We start from the raw sequence: 6,000 nt of genomic DNA on the forward strand, positions 1-6,000 counted from the left end.
CACCATGCTTCATACCTGAAAATCTCTCCTAGGTGCTTATTACGAACTCAGGTCAACATTTGACTTCCCTGGCACCAACTGGAGCAGCTCTACCGAAAGCCACTTGAACTGCAAGAGCTTGCACTGGCACAGCCCCTTTTCCCCAAGCATGCTCCCTGAAAGACCAGAGAGCTTCACCATATTTAAGTAGGTTTGCCCTCTCCTGCTCCTCAGCACCCCACCACAGATTGAGCCCCAAAGTGAAGCAGCTGCTTCGAGCACAAGCCAAAACCAGAGCAGTCACCATCCCAACCTACCATCCAGGCTCCCATGCAGCTCCTCTTCCCATAGCTGTGCCCCTCCTCTGCAAAGGCTCTTCATCCTGCAAGCCCCCCAGCTGAGCTCCTCCACCATCCCTCTGAGCTGGCGAAGAGCCTTTTAAAAACTCATGGCCCTTAATGATTTTCAGGTGGTCTGGATTCAATGCACCAGAAAAAGCCCATCTTCTCCACCTGAAAGCTCTTACCCCAGTCTCCTGGGTTGCCCAGGGAGGAAATGTGTGACTTTCATGACAAACCATTTGTGTTCCTTCATGGGACAGAGAGGAGAGGCCAACCTAGAAGAAAGGGTTGACAGAGCATCCAAATGGAAATACTTTTGGTGTTTTTTTTTGTTTTCTAGACAAAGAAACAAACTTTTCTATATGGTAGAAATATAAAAACATTAGGAGTAGATTCAGCAGCAAAGCACACATCTTCCACTAAAAAAAATAACACATGCATACAGATGTAATAAAAGCATCCGCGTCTCACTCTGCACTTCAGTGCCAGTGTCACTGAGGCACACCTGCCCATGCCACCGACGACAAACCAGTGCTGCTGCTCCATCCGCAGAGCCAAGCCAGCGATGGAAGAACAACCTGGATTCTACTCGGTCGCATAAATCATCGGCAAAATTGTCATGTGCAGACAGCTCCCACTGCAGCCAGGGAGGACGAGGCAGAAAGAGCAGAGCTCAGCATTGCCGCCCGGCCGTGGTGGCCAGCGGGGCTGGTAGCAGCAGTGACCTGTCAGAATGGGATCTCGAACCACGGTGTGCTGTCTTGCTCTTCGCTTTTCAGCACCTGTTTTTTGTGTGCAGGATTAAATTTGTTTGCATTAGTTTCAGAAGAGAGAACAGGTCCTTAGCGGTCTCCAACACTACATACCTGTCAGCACTTGCTGCTGGGGTGCGATGAGGCATCACCTACTCTTATCCATGCATTATAAATGAAAGACAGAGTAACAGCCATGCTTTACAATGAAAAGGAACTTTCTTGTGGACCACTGCAGAAATGATGCTCTGCAAAACACGGTTTTGCTCTGCCCGTGCAAAACCTGAGCTCACTGAGATCTCGCAGGCATTACTTGGAGGACTGGAGCCCCGGAACCCCTGCGTGTGGCCAGCTCGGGGCAGCCACAGGGGCTGAGAGCAGTGTGCCCGCTGCAGCATCCCCAAGGGGCCCTAACTTACATCAGGGTGGATGTGCACACGGATTCTCCCTCCCACGGTGATCCAGAGAGCACGGCATCCTCCTCATCCCCGTAACTCCTGCGCAAGAGCAGGAGTGAGCACTGCAGCCTGTTTCTGTGGGGCTGGGAGCAGCACTTACCCTGCTGGGAGGGCTCCAGGAGGTAAAAAGGTAGTTTTGCCAAAGTGATGGCCGTACACAGTGCTTTAGTGATAACACAGCCATAGAACTGAGCTCCAGGCTCCACCAACATCATCCTTCTGATCTGAATCTGAAAATCTTTAAAAACACCTTTCATACACCTCAATTATTTTAACCACTTAGCCATCACGTTCCAGTATTGATTTGAACATATACCAATTATTTAAGTCAATTGCCTATTAAAATTCATTTTCGGCGAAAGGTCAAACTTGCAACTTGAAACCAGATGCAGTACGTTATGCCTATCAGTATTGTGATCCGCACACAAGTTCATTATTATGTTTCTGCAGAAGTAATTTTGCTTGTCAAATTTTGCTCTGTCTGCCAGTGTCGCTATTACCAGCTCTATTAATTAAGAGGGCTTTTTATTATTATTAACAGAAAGTCTTAAATACCGCAGTCTCAAATAAAGATATGTAAAAAGGCATTGGGGCTTACCTGCCTATAGTACACTCCTCCTGTTGTTCAGAGAGAAAGGAACAGGAATTAAGTTTGCAGCTGGATGTGCATTTTATTCGGTTACAGAAGATTTGAGGAGCTTTAAGACTCCCCATTGAGAATAACAGTGATAAGCGGTGCCCTCCTCCGAAGCTGCCAGCAACATCCTGGTTGCACACGCAGGACTGCGTCGCTTGTAAAGTGCGGTGACTTCTGGGCACCCGTTAATCCACTTGAAGCCCATCACGAGGAAAAGGCCACAGGAATGGCCTCTCCATGACACCTTGAAACTTCTGTCCACTCCTGATGAAAGGCAGCAGAAGTAGAGCAAACCTCAAAGTAGCCTCAAAGCGGTCACGCTGCTCTCTGCCTTCGCAGCCAGAGGTGGGAAATCCCACCCTGGTGTGCTTTGGGTTGCCCTGGGGCAGCATCTGATTTTAAGGTCCTAGAAAAATAAAGGCCCATTACTCGTGGGTTGCTCTGCCACTGCTTGCACGTGTCTCCCAACGCACTCGCTGCGCTTTGCATCTTTCTTTTATGTAAAAGGATACAAGCAGCTTAGGTAGTAAAGCGGGCATTGGCACACAGGGGGAAACATGGCATTTTCTCCCAGGGTCTCAGAAGTGTTTTGTTTCCTTTGCGATTGACCCTGTAACTGTCCCGAGAGAAAAATTAATTTTCTTCTTTCTTCTAAAAATCATTTGAAAGGAAGCCAGCAGTTCCACTGGGACAATGCTGGCATTCCCCTTGGGAAAGCTGGAAACAAGCCAAAATGGACATTTTCATTTTAAAATGCCAACTTAAAATAAGACATTTGCATTTCTGCCCTCCAATAGCAGGCATAGTTTTCCTATTGAGATGTTTTTAAAAAGGTTGTGTTTTGGTGGAAGGAGGGGGTGTTTGATACTTCTGATAGGAAAATCTCATCTCTGACCATCTCTGAACATCTGAAAGTGTTTTGAGCTCTTTGCAACACAGCCTACATTCTCATTTCAGGGTGCTACAAGTTGCACAGATCAAATCAACAAATTTTAAGCGTCTTATGGGTAGTTCAGTTCATTATGTGTCTCCCAGCCCAGGGAAACCACTTCACTTGCATGTTGCACCAGCACAGAGCAAGGCTGTAGTTTAATTACAGCTACTTCCATAGTTCTTCCAGGATTTCCTAATAGCTCCTTAAGACAATCTCTGGGGAAAAGTGGAAGAGAAAAGCCAAGAGGAGCTGCTGTCAGTGCCACGCATAGTCAGCAGTTCAGCAAGCACCCACCAACGAATGACCTTTCTTCCTAAAAGTTAAACCTTTTCTTTCTAAAGTTCTCATTATTTTCTTATAAAAATATTTCTTTGCAGTGGAGCTCTAGAAAATCTTTCCAAGTTCCTTATGTTGTATTTGCTGAAGAAAGGAGCCTGCCAGTCCCCAGCAGGTCACACCAGAAGCAAGTGGGAGCACATGGGTGTTGCAGGGAGAGCGGGTGGGTGTCGTGGGGAGGGTGTGGGTGTCACAGGGAGGGTGGTGGGTGGTGTGACCCTTAGAGCTCCATCCCCAAGTGAGTCGTGCGTCCTCTTATCTGTCACAATCAATTGCATTTTTGTCTGCTGTTGAGCACAGTTCGGTTTTCTTGTGGCATTTGCAGTAACAGTGGAATGGCTAAGTTTACTGGCTCTCAGCAAAGATGAAAGGGGGGGGAGGTGGTTGTCACCTCCAAAGTGACCCCCCAGAAACATCTGCCGCTGGATTTGACACGTGCATCCCAAATCCCATGTTCCCAGTCCCACAGAGAGGCTGGACTTTGCTGCCTGGCTGACAGCTGACGAGGGGCCCTACGTGACCGCTCCGAGCAGCTCTGCTTCCAGGTCCTCTGTGTTTGCACGGACTGGGGAATGATCCCAAGGGGGCAGGAAGGGAGAAAGGGAATGGCAGGACCAGGAGGACAATTTTAACAGCTGGCTGAAGCCATGCTCTGATTGCAGAAGACGTGTGGGGATGGGGAATGACATCCCTGGAGCTCCCATCCACAGCTTGCTGTTAGGCGGCAAAAATACACCTCGATGGGGAAGATGGATGAGAAACTCCATCCAGCTCTGTGACTGGCTCTTGGTGCATAACCAGGAAAAAAAACTCATGGTAAAACATTTGTTTGTTCCCTTGCACCCACCCCTCTGGTTAAAACTGAGATAAATGTCACTGAAGTTAGAGGAAAAGTTTTCATTTTCAACTAATGTTCGGAGCAAGCAGAGTAGCCAACCTTCAGTTGACTTCTCTTCCCAGCTACTCATTTCCAGGAAAGTCTGGGATAGTGGGACTTGCATAATGCAAAGAACATGCTATTTCTTATTCCCCCAACACCTCCTTTGAAATTAAGCCCAGGGAAGAATATACTTTATTTTACAGAAGAGTTGGTATCCTAAGTGGGAATTCTTGGAAAGGCGGAGGTGATGTCTCTGCTGCACATCTCCAGGGAAATGAGAAGGCGTCTCCTGAAACCGGGAGCGTTGTGCAAACAGCCACAGAAAAGGCAGCTGAGGATGGGGAAAGCCATCAATAAGAGAGAGTCCTGTTTGAAGGGATACAGTGTTGGTCCTGCTTCTGGGTAACTCATCTCTCTTAAAAGTTATTTGAAAATAGCTCTGTGGACACAGCCTCTAGAAAGGATCACTGGAGGGGATCAAGTTGCTCTCTCAATGCCCATCGTATGTCCAGTTCAGACGTGGAGGCAGCTGGTCTAAAGGCAGGTCGGGGCCTCTTTTGCAGCAGGTTTTGCGATAGAAGCACATACCTGCCAGGAAGAGAGTGGCCAGGCCATGCCAGCAATGCTAGCAGATGGTGAGGATCTTCCATCTCAGCACAAGCCGCAGGGCTGTCTCAGGAGGAGGGGAGGCTCGACACCTGCTCCTCAAGTCTCCCATGGCTCTGTGCAAGCAAAGGGATGATCCAGGAGCGGGAGACACGCTGCCCAGGGCACCACCTCCCCAGCTGTGGTCTGGGGGCCACGGCAAGAGGTCTGCAGGACCACGGCTTTTGGAGGTCCCCACTGGAGATTGAAACTGCTCCATTTGCCCAAAAGAAACTGTGGCAAGGGCTAGTGCCTTGGAGCTATGTAACCATGGGGTTACATCCCAATTTCCAATATCCTCTCTCCACCCCTCTTCCTTTCTTAAAACAAGGATGAGTTTGAACCCAGCCCTGGGCAGGACTTCAGTCTGTGGCAGGCAAGTCCTGCCTCTCTGCATGCAATTCACAAAAGAGAGGCATCTCAGAGCAACCTCAAAATGACCAACATCGAGGGGTTACAACAATTTGGCTGAGCTCATCCCAGTGCCAGTGTGAGATGGTCCCCGGGTAGGGTACGCAGGTGATGCGAAACCGATGCTACGCTTGATCTTAGCTGAAAGGCCATTAAAAAGAAATCAGAAGAGACGGGCTAAAAGCAATTTATGGGGTTACAAAATGATGTATTACATGCACCATGGCTCCAGGTTTGCAGTAATTTAGGCTGGTATTGATCGAGGAGAGACTGGGGCATATTCCACCACCTTTTTAATTTCAGTCTGATTTGGCCACTGCTTGCAGGTCAGCAGGCAATTTGATGAGACAAAAACAAACCAAGCATTAGAGCAGCCTAAATCACCCACTTTTAGAAGTACCTTGTAAATAACTTTTAAGGCTGAACAAGGAGAAGAAAATGAAAGAACTGGCTATTAAGGAAATGGAGACTGAAGTTTCAGGCTGAGAAAAAATGGTTTCATGGCACAGTTAAGAAGGACTATCACTCACACATACCATCATTGCCTGCCTTTATTTTCCCAAACAAATATGCTGTCTTTTTCCTCATATTACGGTGCTAATTCTGATTCAATGTGAACTGATTTGA

This window comes from Nipponia nippon, unplaced genomic scaffold (assembly GCF_047370975.1).
Source record: "Nipponia nippon isolate SJK-2023a ecotype South Korea unplaced genomic scaffold, ASM4737097v1 scaffold_9, whole genome shotgun sequence".
Classification (NCBI taxonomy): Eukaryota; Metazoa; Chordata; class Aves; order Pelecaniformes; family Threskiornithidae; genus Nipponia; species Nipponia nippon.